Below are 13064 nucleotides of genomic sequence, written 5' to 3'. Positions count from 1 at the left end.
AGTGAGTGGCATGCCTGTTCTACACCAGCTTCAAATGTGAGGTCCCCACAACATGTGAATGGAAAGAAGTAAAACATGTGCTTTGTGATCTGTTTGTACAGACCTATGTCCCTTATGTCACTCCCTTGTCTTTCCCTCAGATCACATCCACTGACTACACCATTAAAAAAGTGTACCTCACCTCAGCCCATCCTTATCCATGTGTGCATGAACTGCAGTCCTGTAAAGTGCCTCTGTCTATGTCACCACCCTGTAAAGGCACTTAGGTGATTCCTGACATTCAGCAGTATATTGTATCAGCTTTTGCAGTCTGGACATGTGCCCTGGATGCCAATATACTCCATTCCAACCTCCCTGTCTTGAGTGTCTCACTATATCCATATTTCTGCTGCGCTCTTCTAAGCTGCATGTAATTGCCACATCACACATGCACTCAAATCCTTGCACCACAATTACATATATGACACAGTCATAGTACACATGGGTATAAATGACCATATGAAGAGACACACGATAGAGCTTTTAGAATATTTATCTGAGGTAGGTATGGATCTAGCCTTGAGCAGCATTCTAGTATCACAAAGAATGATGTCGCAATTCAATCAGAAGCTTACTGACTTCAATAATTAGCTTTAACCATTCTAAGGGTTAAAATATATATTCACCTGGGAAGAGATGGTAGTTGGTCCTAGCTGCTTTGCCAGGTATGGCCTGTACCTCTCCCCAAAGGCTTTTGTATATTAACTAAACCCTTGCCTCCACCAAAGTTCATTTTTTAGGCAATGTTAGTCTTCTAAAGTTTCCAACAAAATAAAACAGAATCTGGATAATATAAAGGCATTGCTGCTCAATGTTAGGAGCCTAAACAAAAATATTCCTCTCCCTACAAGCAATTCTTACCCTGCTACATATTCATATATGCATTGTCACAGAGACCCATTCAAGACCGGTGAGAGCACTCCATTAGTGCAAAGTGTAAATTCCTACCACACATTCACTGCCGCCACACTAGAAGAAGGCAAGATAATGAATTGGAACTCCTCCATAGGCTCATAGTTTCATAGGGTGATACTAGGCTATTGGCCCGGAGGCCCTTATAAGCCCAGCCAAGAATTTTGCCCATGTTCCCACAAAGTCAGCACCTGTTTCCCCTGTCCAGCAGGGCACAGGTAGGATCCCAGGTATATTTTCTGTTTCCCATCCAGTCGTCCAGGTTTCTCTTAAAGAGAGATAGAGAGGTACTGTACTATGCTTGACATGGAGAGGGAGTCTATTCCATAGATGGGGGAGACTTTGGGACAGAAATATATCCCGCCAACAAGTTCTATCAGTGTCACAGACCAGGTTTAGGCCTTGCATGTGGATTGCGCGAGTGGAGTTTGACTTAAGGATATGCAGCAACTCCATCAAGGCTGGATTTGAGATGGCCCTGTATGCCAGACACAGATCACCTCTGAGCAGTCTGTATGAGACTGAGTAGAGGGACAGGGCTTTTAGCCTATCAGTATAGGATAGGTGTTTAAGACCCTGGATTTTACTGGTCAGGAACCTCTGTGGTCTCTCCAGCTGCTGCATGTGCTTGGCAAGGTACATGCCGAAGGGAGCACTGTACTCAGTAATAAGTCTGATAAGGGAGGAGTACAGGGATGTTATGACCTCCTTGTTCCTTTATGAAATACCCTTACTTATGAGGTGGGCCATGTAGAAAGCCTTCCGTACAACTGAGACAACATGGTGGTCAAAAGTCAGGTTGTTATCAATCTGGGTGCCCAAGTCCCTCACGACTGATTGCATGCTTAATACTTTCCTACTAATGTGATAACTAGTGGGGATTCCATTTTCCCCAAAGGGGATAATTATGCATTTCTTGGCATTCAGTTTGAGGCCATGCTTCTGTCACCAGTGATTTGTTTGGGTAAGACTCTCTTGGAGGATGTTCACATCATTAGGGGAATTTAAGACAGCATCCATGTTGCAGTCATCTGCGAACTTGGTCAGCCACAGACCAGTGTGGCTTGCACCTCAGAAAAGTATATCCTAAACAGTAGAGGCCCCAAGACCGATCCTTGGGGTACACTGCTATGTTATGGGTCTACTACTAGAGGTGGCTTCTCCTATTTTGACTGAGTGGGTTCTATCTGTGAGCCAGTTACCTACCCATTTGGTAACATACAGGATGATGCCTAGCAGGGAGAGTTTATCTATTATTCCTGAGTGGAGAATAGTGTCAAAGGCTTTGGCAAGGTCAAGGTAGGCATTGTGCACCGTCTTCCCCTCATCCATGGCTTTGGTGACTGTTTCAAAGAAGTCGACCAAGTTTAACAGGAATGATCTCCCTTTGAAAAAAACAAACTGTTGTGGGGTCAAACATTTGGAAGTTGCCAATGTCCTTGTTTATAATGCCCATGATAATGCGTTCCATGGCCTTGCAGATCAGGCTAGTTAGGCTGATGGGCCTATAATTGCCTGGGTCAGTGGATGCTCCTCCTTTGTGTAGAAAGATCACAGTGGCTATCCTCCATTTGGTTGGGACAAAGCCAGTGCCCAGGCCCATCATCAGATTCTGATGAAGTCCCTGTTTGGAGGGAAGAAAGTGCTCAATCAGTGAAGTATCATCGGTGCAATAATAAAATTTCAACATTCTATTATTTTTTGTGAACAGTCAGTGGTGCAGCAGTGTATTTTTTTTTTTTTTGGTGTTTTTTAGCACTGCTTTTGGCTTTGATTGCTTTTCAACTTGCTTGACTTGTTGGCCATCCTTGATTAATAACGTAACACAGTCTTTGAGAAACCGGATCTTCAGCAGTATGATTTTTTTTTAACTCATCAAGCAGTGATGATAAAATGCATTTAATTTTCATAACTTTGAAATCTGCTGTCTCATTTTTATGCTGCTCGGACATCTTTTTGGGTGCTCGAGACAAAGCATTTGCAAGATACATGTGTTTACCTTTGTTGTAGACAATACTGAAATTGTATTTTTGCAGTCTTAGCATCATATATTACAATCTTACTGGAGTGACATGTATTTGGTTTGTTCACAACCGTTACCAATGGTTGATGATCTGTTTTGATTTGAATTAGTTTACTGTATACATATATATATATATATATATATATATATATATATATATATATATATATAGTCATTTAATTTGGAACATGCAGACACAACTGTAAGAAGCTCTTTTTTTATTTGTGCATAGTAGATTTTTGTTTGAGTCAAGAGTACAAAATACGTATGCAGTTGGAACCTTCCTGAAGACATGCTGCGCCAAGACCATATTGGAAGGCATCACAAGTGAGAGTCACAGGTTTATGACATCATAGTAGTGTAGGTGGACTGGAAATTCTCTGTTTCAAAGTTTCAAATGCTTCTTGATATTGCTTATATCAAGACCATTTTACATTTTTGCTTGTTAACTCATCTAATGGTACTGAAAGCTTACAAAGGTTAGGAATGAGGTTTTCTTCTGGGCTACTACCATAGACAATACCCGTTCAGTAGGTTCTGACACACTAGTGAGAATACCAGAATTTACCATTCTGTCTAATTCTGCTTTAACTTTACTCTGCATTCCTACTAGAATCTTATGTACTGGTCAAACAACTGGATTTATTTCATGGTTTAGCTTCATGGAATGTGTAACTGGAAGCTTACCAAGCTTATTTGGGAAGAGATCATCATACTCTTTGAAAATTTGTTGTGAAAAACTACCATTTTTATCTGTATTTAAATGATGAACTTTTTTACTGAGTGAAATCAAACTCATACGTAGGCTGTCCTTGTGGCCTAATAATCACTGTACATCTCTGTGAACTGCATAGAATTGCAAGTCATAGCTGTTGCCTGCAAAATGGCAAGAAAGGACTACAGTGTCATACATCTGAATTTTTTCAACACCATAAGCAACTAACTTTGTACGCTTCATGGAGTCAAAATACTCTCCAGCTTTTACTTTTGCATAAGCTTTTACTGACATGACATTGCATTTGGATCCAGTATTCACTTTGAGCTCTATTGATTTCCCATTAATTTGTACAGTACAAAATATCTCACTTTTTGCTGACATGTTTGAATTTACTGTGTCAACTGTTACACCAACCACAGAAATACCATCAACGTAAAAAGATTCATCACTGCCATTCGAGCTTGTCACAGTTCCGATTTGATTCACTGCTTGCTTCAGATTAATCTTAATATTAGAACCAAAAAAACAGCAGCAGCCAGACCCAGGTGCAAATACAACTGAACCAAAAAAACAGTAGCGAACAAAGCACAAGGAGAACACTGGAAAAGGGTTTGTAATTACCTTTATCATTCACTATTCATCACACAGACTTCCTCAGAAACTGAATACCAGACTGTTACCACTCACTTTTAAATAAATGTTAACCAATCAACTTCAATTGTCAGTTAAATATAATTGTTTTCATCACACAACATGTTAAAAAAACACTTCTTAAAAAACAACATATTGATACATTTAATTCAATACTATTTTCATGTTTTTTTAAAAAAACACTTGATATTAACCATGTCATTGAGACCGGGAAAAAGATAGGAAGCAAGCTTAAGTTGCCATTCTGCTTCCTTCTGTTCAACTAAATTTCTAAAATTACCTCCCCTTTGGTCCAGTTTAGCAACTTGTAAAATTTAACTTTTTCCAGTTTACATACTCAGCAGAATGCTTATACAAAGCATTTTTATCGTATATTCATGTTCTGAAATTCTTTTTTCTCAAAGGCCTAGTTGACATTCCAATACAGAACGCAGGACATGATAGCAAAGGGCAATGTATACAATGCCCAAGGTACCACAATCAAACTTACCTAGGACCTTTAAGGTCCTCTCTAAATGTGACAGAAAAATATATGGACCTTCGTGGATGAACCTACACGATCTACATCCTTTGCATTTATACATGCCCCCCCCCAACACACAAGTATTAGATACCATTCTGCCAGTTTCAAACATATGGTTAATGCTGGAACTCCTTTTGTATACAAAAGAGGGACTATCCCCTAAAACCTTAGATATTTCATTATTTCCTAAAATAATCCTCCAGTTATCACAAAGAATTCTATGTATAGCCGGACTATCTACACTTATGTCCAAGCAATACCTCAGGGCGTCCCTCCTACTGTGGCCCCCAACCTTGTACAGAGTGGTTGCCTTTTTAATAAATCCACTTATTAAAATAGGGGAAAAATTCATCTGCCTCATTGAAATTACCTCATCTCCTGCTTCTCGGAGCAAAATTTCAGGGTACCCCCTCTGCTTGAATAAATCATTTATAAATTCTAACTCCTTGATGAATTCGTTTTCATCTAGTATTATGCAGGAGGCCCTTATAAATTGTCCATGTGTAATGTTTTTCTTGATAAAATAAGGGTGATCACTTTTAAAATGCACATAGCTGTTACAAAAAGTGTTTTTCCTATGAATAGTACTGGAAAATTTGCAATCAATATTGTCCCAAATTATACTAACATCTAAAAAAAGATACCTTGGAACCGTATTCACCTAAGCCAAATTAAAAAAAAAAGTTGTACTGTGACTTAGCAGTTCCACAAATTGTTGTGCATCAAATTGTTCTTTTTTATTAATAAAAAAAAAATCATCTGCAAACCTTTTATAAAAAATACATTTGTCAAAAAACTGAATTTTGGGCAGTATTTCCAAATCCCAACAACTTAAAACAAGATTTGTATATGTGGGCCCACCAGTGGCCCCCATCACAACACCCTTTTGTTGTTTGTAAAAACCACCATTAAAAGTAAAAACAGAATTCTCCAATAAGGTGTCTGACAAACATGTATAAACTGTAATATCATGATTGGTTAATATGCTGTATTTACCCAAAAATCACCTGATAAAACCAACACCCTCGTCCTTAGGAATGCAGGTAAAAAGAGAAACAACATCCACTGTTAGTAAAATTAAATCATCACACAAATCACTGGATGAAATAAAAAAATACCTTAATTGGTCTAAAAAAATCCCATGAGTCTGCTACAAATGATGGTAATGTCTTTACATAAGGCTTAAAAATATAATCTAAATATAAAGATATACAATCTGTTGAACTACCTGAAGCAAAGATTATGGGTCTAAAAGGGGGATTTGTGAAAGACTTGTGTAGTTTGGTTATCCCAAGCAAAATCCCAATTCTCAGTTGTTCGACATATAAAAAATTAAACATTCATTGTTGATGTCTCCGTTCAAAAGTAACTCATATAAAATGTTATAAATACTGACATAGCTCTTAGTAATATCCAGTTTAGTCACCTTCTTATATTCTGCATAACTCAATAACATATTTTCAATACGAGTATTGCAATCCTACACGTTCATCACAACAACCCCCCCATCGTTGTCTGCTTCATGAATCTTAAGTCAATCATTTCTACTAGTTAAAACAAAGCCTTGTTCTCACTTGTGCTCAAATTATAATAAACATTATGTATTTTTCTAACTACCATTTTCTAATCTCTTTTTCACAAAAACTGTCAAATATCTTGACAGTGTGCGTTAAACTTGAATTAAACGCTGAAGGTTTAGTCGGAACACTTTTACAACTTACATCCTGTAAAATATAATTAAAATTCAACTTTGGTGTGTATAATTTAAGTTCAGCCAAGGACTTAGTTACATCTTCTTGGCTGAAAATTGAAACCAAGTTTTAGAATATTTTCATGGTCTTTGGATAAAACAAAATCTGAAAAATTGAACACTGAAATGTTACCATTAAGAGAAGGAAAGTGTCTCACTTGCGACTCTTGCTCCTTCCCCTGCTGCATGTCTGATAACCTTTGCTCATACTCTGGTTCCTTCTGCCCAAACGATAAAAGCCTTTTTGTAAAAAAAACTTTTTGTTGGAATTTATGGGGGTACCATTATTCATCCCCACTTTGACATTCCCTGAATTAGATCCATTCTGTGTATGATCCTCATATAGGCCAGCATTCTTCACATTGATGTTTGTCTTCCGCCTTACCACCTTCTGACTATCATCACTTCCTTCTGAAGTGTTCTTAGATGTTAAGGTGGTATTAGAATTTACCGGTGTTTCTTCTGTAGTTGCATCATAAACTGTGCCAACAGATTGATCATTTTCACTTAATGTGACCTTAAAATCTCTCCCAGGGTCTCCTCTAGAGTTGACTCCATTAGCATACAATCCTTGTATGGATTACCGGCTTGGTAAACTGCTACATCCCTGGCGATTTTTTTATTTTTACGGGAGACAACAGTTTTTTAATATTTTTCAACATTGTCAAGAACTTGAGCATACTCTGCCTTAATGTCAGGACAGTTCTTGATCATTTGATTAACTGCATTGTCCATATCAGCTAAACTGCCCTTTAACTCATTGATGCTGTCGACAGTGTTCTTTATCAATAACTTAAGGAATTCCTTTCCTGCATTATCAAAAAAGCAAACAAGTTCCTTGCAAGAAAACATTGTCCACTTTGGCCCCGTTAGGCATTTTGTAAAAATGAAGCTCTTTAGGAACAATGCCCACACTTAGACAATGTTCGAAATATTTGTTCTCCATGTGCAAAGCATGAAAGCTCTTTAGACCTCTTTCCAACTTGTCCAACATGTTAGAGGCATCATTTCTCACTGAAACATTGTCTAGACAAAGTTCCTCACCACCAAAAGGGTCCCAACTGGTGTTGAGATAGTTTGTAACATCCTTGTTAACACAGTCCTTGCTAACACCATTCCAAACTGTTTCGGCACAAACACTAGAAGCTTTAATATTAGTGTTAGCAGAATTATTTAACTTGATCTCTGTAGTCCTCCCTCTATGACTATAACTGTCCAAGGTTTTAGCAGAGAGAGTAGCCAAGGACTTTAGCATCCCCTCCACCGCTAATACAAGTTCATCTAGAATTTTATCACGGCTTTGGAGGTAGAATACAGAGTCAAATCCAGCAATTCCTTCTCAGGTGCAGAAGCCAAGGAGCCACTCAGTGAAACAAAAGAACCAAAAAACCAGCAACAACCGGACCCAGGTGCAAATCCAACTGAACCAAAAAAAAACAGCACCGAACAAAGCAGAAGGAGAACACTGGAAAAGGGTTTTAGCATAGTTATCTTTATTGTTTGCTATTCATCACACAGACTTCCTCAGAAACTAATCTTAATATTAGTTAGTGCTTATTTGCAAAATTTTTTCAAATGACTCCACTTTTTTTATTTGTAACACTACCATCCATAAGCTATACACTTTTCTTGTTTGGATTCATGAGTGTCCCCACAATTGCGACAGTTAACAATGGGAGTTAATGAAGTAAAGCGTTTCGGTTTACACTTATGAGGCTTAGTTGTTTTAAACTTTTGTTGCACACTATCGACATTTGGAGTGGAAGTTATAGCAAGCATATTTGTATGTTTTTTGTGAGCTCATGTATCTGGCAAACCAGTAGCTTTGCTCAGTGTTAATTCGCTATTACGCAATAGATTTTTTTTTCACTGTATCATTATTTATACCACAAACAAGGCGGTCTTTTATTAAATCATCCTGCAATCTCCAAATTTACACATTTTTGCTTTATTTTGTAAATTAGTAACATATGCTTCAATAGTTTCACCATGCTTTTGATTCATTCTGTTAAATTTATGCCTTTTCATTGTTATATTTGTCTGAGGTTTACACATTTCCCTGAATTTACATTTTAAACAGTCTGGGTCTTCCTGCATCTCTGCTTGAGCAATAATACAGTGGTTTTCTCCCTCACCCACATACACAGCAGGTGCATACACAAGAGAACATTCTCATTCAATGGCCTTTGAGGCAGCTAAATTGAGAAGTATAAATGCTTGGGTGTGTAAATATTTATCAGAATGTGCAGCCACTATGAAAATTTCATATTCTTATTCAAATACATGACAATTCTCTGCAACATTGCCATCAAACACCAAAGGTTTGGGTCTATAAAATCTGTCTGACATGTCGTTAAAGTAAATGCAAATAGCTGATACATTTTCAGTTTATGAAATTTGTTTGATATGCCATAAAAGTAAATGCAAGTACCTGTAGCACTTTAGGCATTTGCTGTACCATGGAGAGGCATTTGTAACTTACTGCTTACATTTGTTGTAGTTTGAAGAGATTCGTACAACTTTGGACATTTTGTTGCTCTTTAAAAGACTAAAACAGCTTCTGGCACTTTGCTACACTTTGTGAGACTTAAATGACTTTGAATTCGGCTTCTAATACCATGTTGAATGACGAATGAAGGCATGATGGCAGTTTAACAGATAGTTTATTGTACACTCGACATAGCTGCTTCTGAATGCACATTCTACAACTTACTTGTAACATGTGCTCTGTACAATTGACTTAATACTGCCCCCCCCCCCCCAACCTGGAAAGTTTCTTAAACTACAGTGGCTTGTAAGGTACAGAAAGCATAGCTTAGCACACTGTTCTACACAACCCCCCCTGCAATCCTTGAGTTTGTCCTTACTAATATGGGACAACTTTGCTCTCCACCAATTCTCACTTCCTTCCTTGTCAAATCAAACCCCAAATCAGTCATAGAAGCAGTCCCTAATAACTAAGTATTCAGAGATAATATGAAGGTTAGTCTGCTAAAACTGAGTAATGACCTGACTAAATTCAAAATTCCCTCACAACCTGATGACCCCACCACTTATGCAGAATCCTTTACTGCCAAATCCTAAACACATGTAAACAGCTGCAAAGATGCATCTGCCTCCCCTCTGCCAAAGTACATACAATTCCAGATTTAAAAAATAACAGCAGTGATGGCTCTATAATAAAGGAAAGAAACTCATTGCATGCAAAAATAAATTTAACTCTCAAGATGCTAAAATGTTCTTGCTAAACTTAACTGGGAACTCTTGACCATGATCAGATAAACTGAAGCTAGACATGAAGTAAAATAGCCACCCAGGTGAAGGATAACCACAAAGCATTCTTTATCTGTGTCAGAAAACCCAAATGCAATGTCAGTCCTTGTTCCACTCCCCTTTGGCATTTGCTTCTTAGAGGTCAAGCAAATGTTAAGGGTTTATGGCTGACTAAGTTTCCAGATGACTGTAAACTTTATGCCATCATAAACTCCCCACAAGTCACCAAGACACTCCAAGAGGGCTTTCTGAAACAAATAGCTGGTATCAGAACAGTGGAGTAAAACTAAATGCCAAGAAACATAATAAAGGTATCCTTTGACAAGCATCACTAGCCTTTTGACTATCACATTGATATCCCTGAAAGCTGATCACGTAGCCAGGGATCTGGGAATCTATGCTGACAATGAACTGTCCGTTCATCACCACATATCCAGTATTGTAAAAAAAATGTATTTTTCATTGCACAGCTTATATTTAAATGTATGGCATCCAGATCCAGGGATGTAATCAATTGACTGTATTCAGCTCTCATTATAGGTTCATAGGTAGGTACTAGGCTATCAGCCCTAGGCCAATATAAGCCTAGCCAAAAAAGGTACCCTGGCTTTCGCCACCCACGAAAATTATTTTCCTGTGCCCCTTTCGAGCAGAACCACAGAAGTGATTCCTGGGGTGAATTTCCTATTTCCCATCCAATCATCAAGATTTTTCTTGAAGAGTGCTAATGAGGAGCTTTGTTTGATATAGATAGTTTGTTCCAGAGTATGGGAAGTCTCTGGAACAGGACTCTATCCCTCCAGCATGTTCTGTTTATTGTGGTGATAAGGTTTAGGTGCCTAGAGCATATAGCTCGGAGGGAATGGGATTTCTGTAAGTGGAGCATGTCCAACAGCTGTGGGTTTGACATAGCTTTGTATGTTAGGCAGAGATCGCCTCTGAGTAGGCGATATGCGACGGAGTAAAGCTGGAGTTTTTTGAGACAGTCTGCGTAGGGCATCTGTTTGAGGCTGGTAATCCTCTTTGTGAGGTATTTCTGTGGTCTTTCCAATTGTTGTAGATGTCTTGTGAGGTACATAGCAAAAGGGGCATTGCACTCTATAATGGGTCTAATGAGTGACAAGTAGAGGGGAACAATGACCTCTTTTTTCCTGAATGAGAAACCTTTTGTGATGAGGTGTGCCATGTAGAAGGATTTCCTAACTACTGTGGTGATGTGATTATCAAAGGAGAGACTACTGTCCACCTGTGTCCCAAGGTCTCTTATCACACTTTCGGTGTTAAGTAGACTACCACCTATGTGGTAGCTCATAGGTACAGAGTTTTTACCAAAGGGGATAACAATGCACTTTTTGGCATTGGGCTCGAGGCCATGGCTTTAACACCAGGCATCTGTCTTGGTGAGGCCCTTTTGTAGGATGTCCACATCGTTAGGAATTTCAGTTATGGCTCCTAGTTTGCAATCATCTGCAAACTTCTTTAGCCAAAGACCTTCTGTGTTAGCCTGTACTTCAGAAAAGTAGATACTAAACAGGAGAGGACCCGGGACTGAACCCTGTGGTCAACTTGTCACTGGTCTGAAGTCAGATTTGGAGTCTGCTACTTTCACAGTGTGGGTTCTGTCAGTGAGCCAGTTGGCAACCCATCTTGTGACATAGGGATTTATACCTAGTTTAGTGAGTTTATCTACAATTCCAGAGTGGGGGATGGTATCAAAAGCCTTGGTGAAATCTAGATAGGCTGTGTGAACCACCTTACCCTCACCTACAGCATTGGTGACTGCTTCAAAGAAGTCAATCAGGTTTAGGAGACATGATCTGCTTTTACAAACCCGAACTGGGTGGGGTCCAGAGCCTGGAGATTACCAATGTTTTTGTTTATAATTCCATGATGATACGTTCCATAGCCTTGCAGACCAGGCCCATTAGGCTAATGGGGCAGTAGTTCCAGGGGTCCGTGGTGGCTCCCCCTTTGTGAAGTGGGATAACCATTGCTGTGCTCTATTCAGTGGGCACAAAGCCTGAGGTGAAGCTATAATTGAACATGGTGTTTAGGTGGGGTGCCAGTTCATTCTGTAGTTCATGTAGAACACAGCCTGGGATGTCAGGTCCCATGAATGCTGTGTTCTTGGCTTTGGAGAGTGTGATTTTTACCTGTGCAGCTGTGATTACAGGAACTTTGCATTCTTCCGGTATAGAGATGGGCCCTTTAGGGGGTGAGGGGAAGGTAAAGTTAGCACTAAACCTATCTGCCAGGATGTTGGCAATATCAGTTGGTTCTGTATATTTATTGCCATTGTGCTGTAACTCAGAGCAGATCTGAGTGTTGCCATTGAGATTCTTGACATAGCTATAAAATGCTTTGTGGTTGTCTTTAGAATCAGTGGCGTTTTGTTTTCATAACTAGCTTTGGAGGATTTTATGAGGGATCTCAGTTTCTTACGGAGGCTGACCAGGGAGTTCTTCTAGTCATGGGATTTTACTCTTTTTTGCAACAGTTTCTTTCTTCTGTTGTAGAGTTTGTTTATGGCAGGGGACCACCAGATTTGCTTCCTTTTTTGGAGGATAGCATCTTGGTTCTGTTAGGGATAGCACCATCCATGCACTTGTGTAAGTGTTTATAAAGTGCATTTGTGTAAGATTCAGTAGTCGTACCTCTATTGTCCATCTGCATGGGTGTCGTGAAGTTTGCCACTTCTGTCTTAAGCATGAAGTTGGCTTTGGAGAATTTTTTTACGGTGGTTTCCCTAATGCGGGGTGGGGGCAGGATGTGGATGTCTAGGCTGATTAACTTGTGGTCAGATCTTACCAATGAGGAATTGACCTCTGGTGTGGAACACCAGTCGCCCATGTTGGTAATGACCAGGTCTAGGATATTGCTGCCGCAGGTGGGGGGTGTGGATAAGTTTATCCAAGGTGTTGAAATTTATGAATTCCAGAAAATGTTGATTGAGCAAAAGAGTTGGTGCATGAGTAGTTTTCCCAGTTAATGGTGGGGTAGTTGAAATCACCCATTATTAGGGTGCTGGGTTGTACCCTAATATTTTCCAGTGTATCAAGAAATGAGGAGTGGGAATCCTGGGGCATGGTGGGGGATCTGTAGCAAGTTACAGTTTGGATTGCGGTCTTGCCCAGAGTTAGTTGCACTTGGATAATCTCGAATGCGTTATGCTGAG

The sequence above is a fragment of the Protopterus annectens genome, chromosome 9.part0 (genome assembly GCF_019279795.1).
Source record: "Protopterus annectens isolate FY-2018-M chromosome 9.part0, PAN1.0, whole genome shotgun sequence".
NCBI lineage: Eukaryota > Metazoa > Chordata > Ceratodontiformes > Protopteridae > Protopterus > Protopterus annectens.
This window is presented reverse-complemented; position numbering follows the sequence as displayed.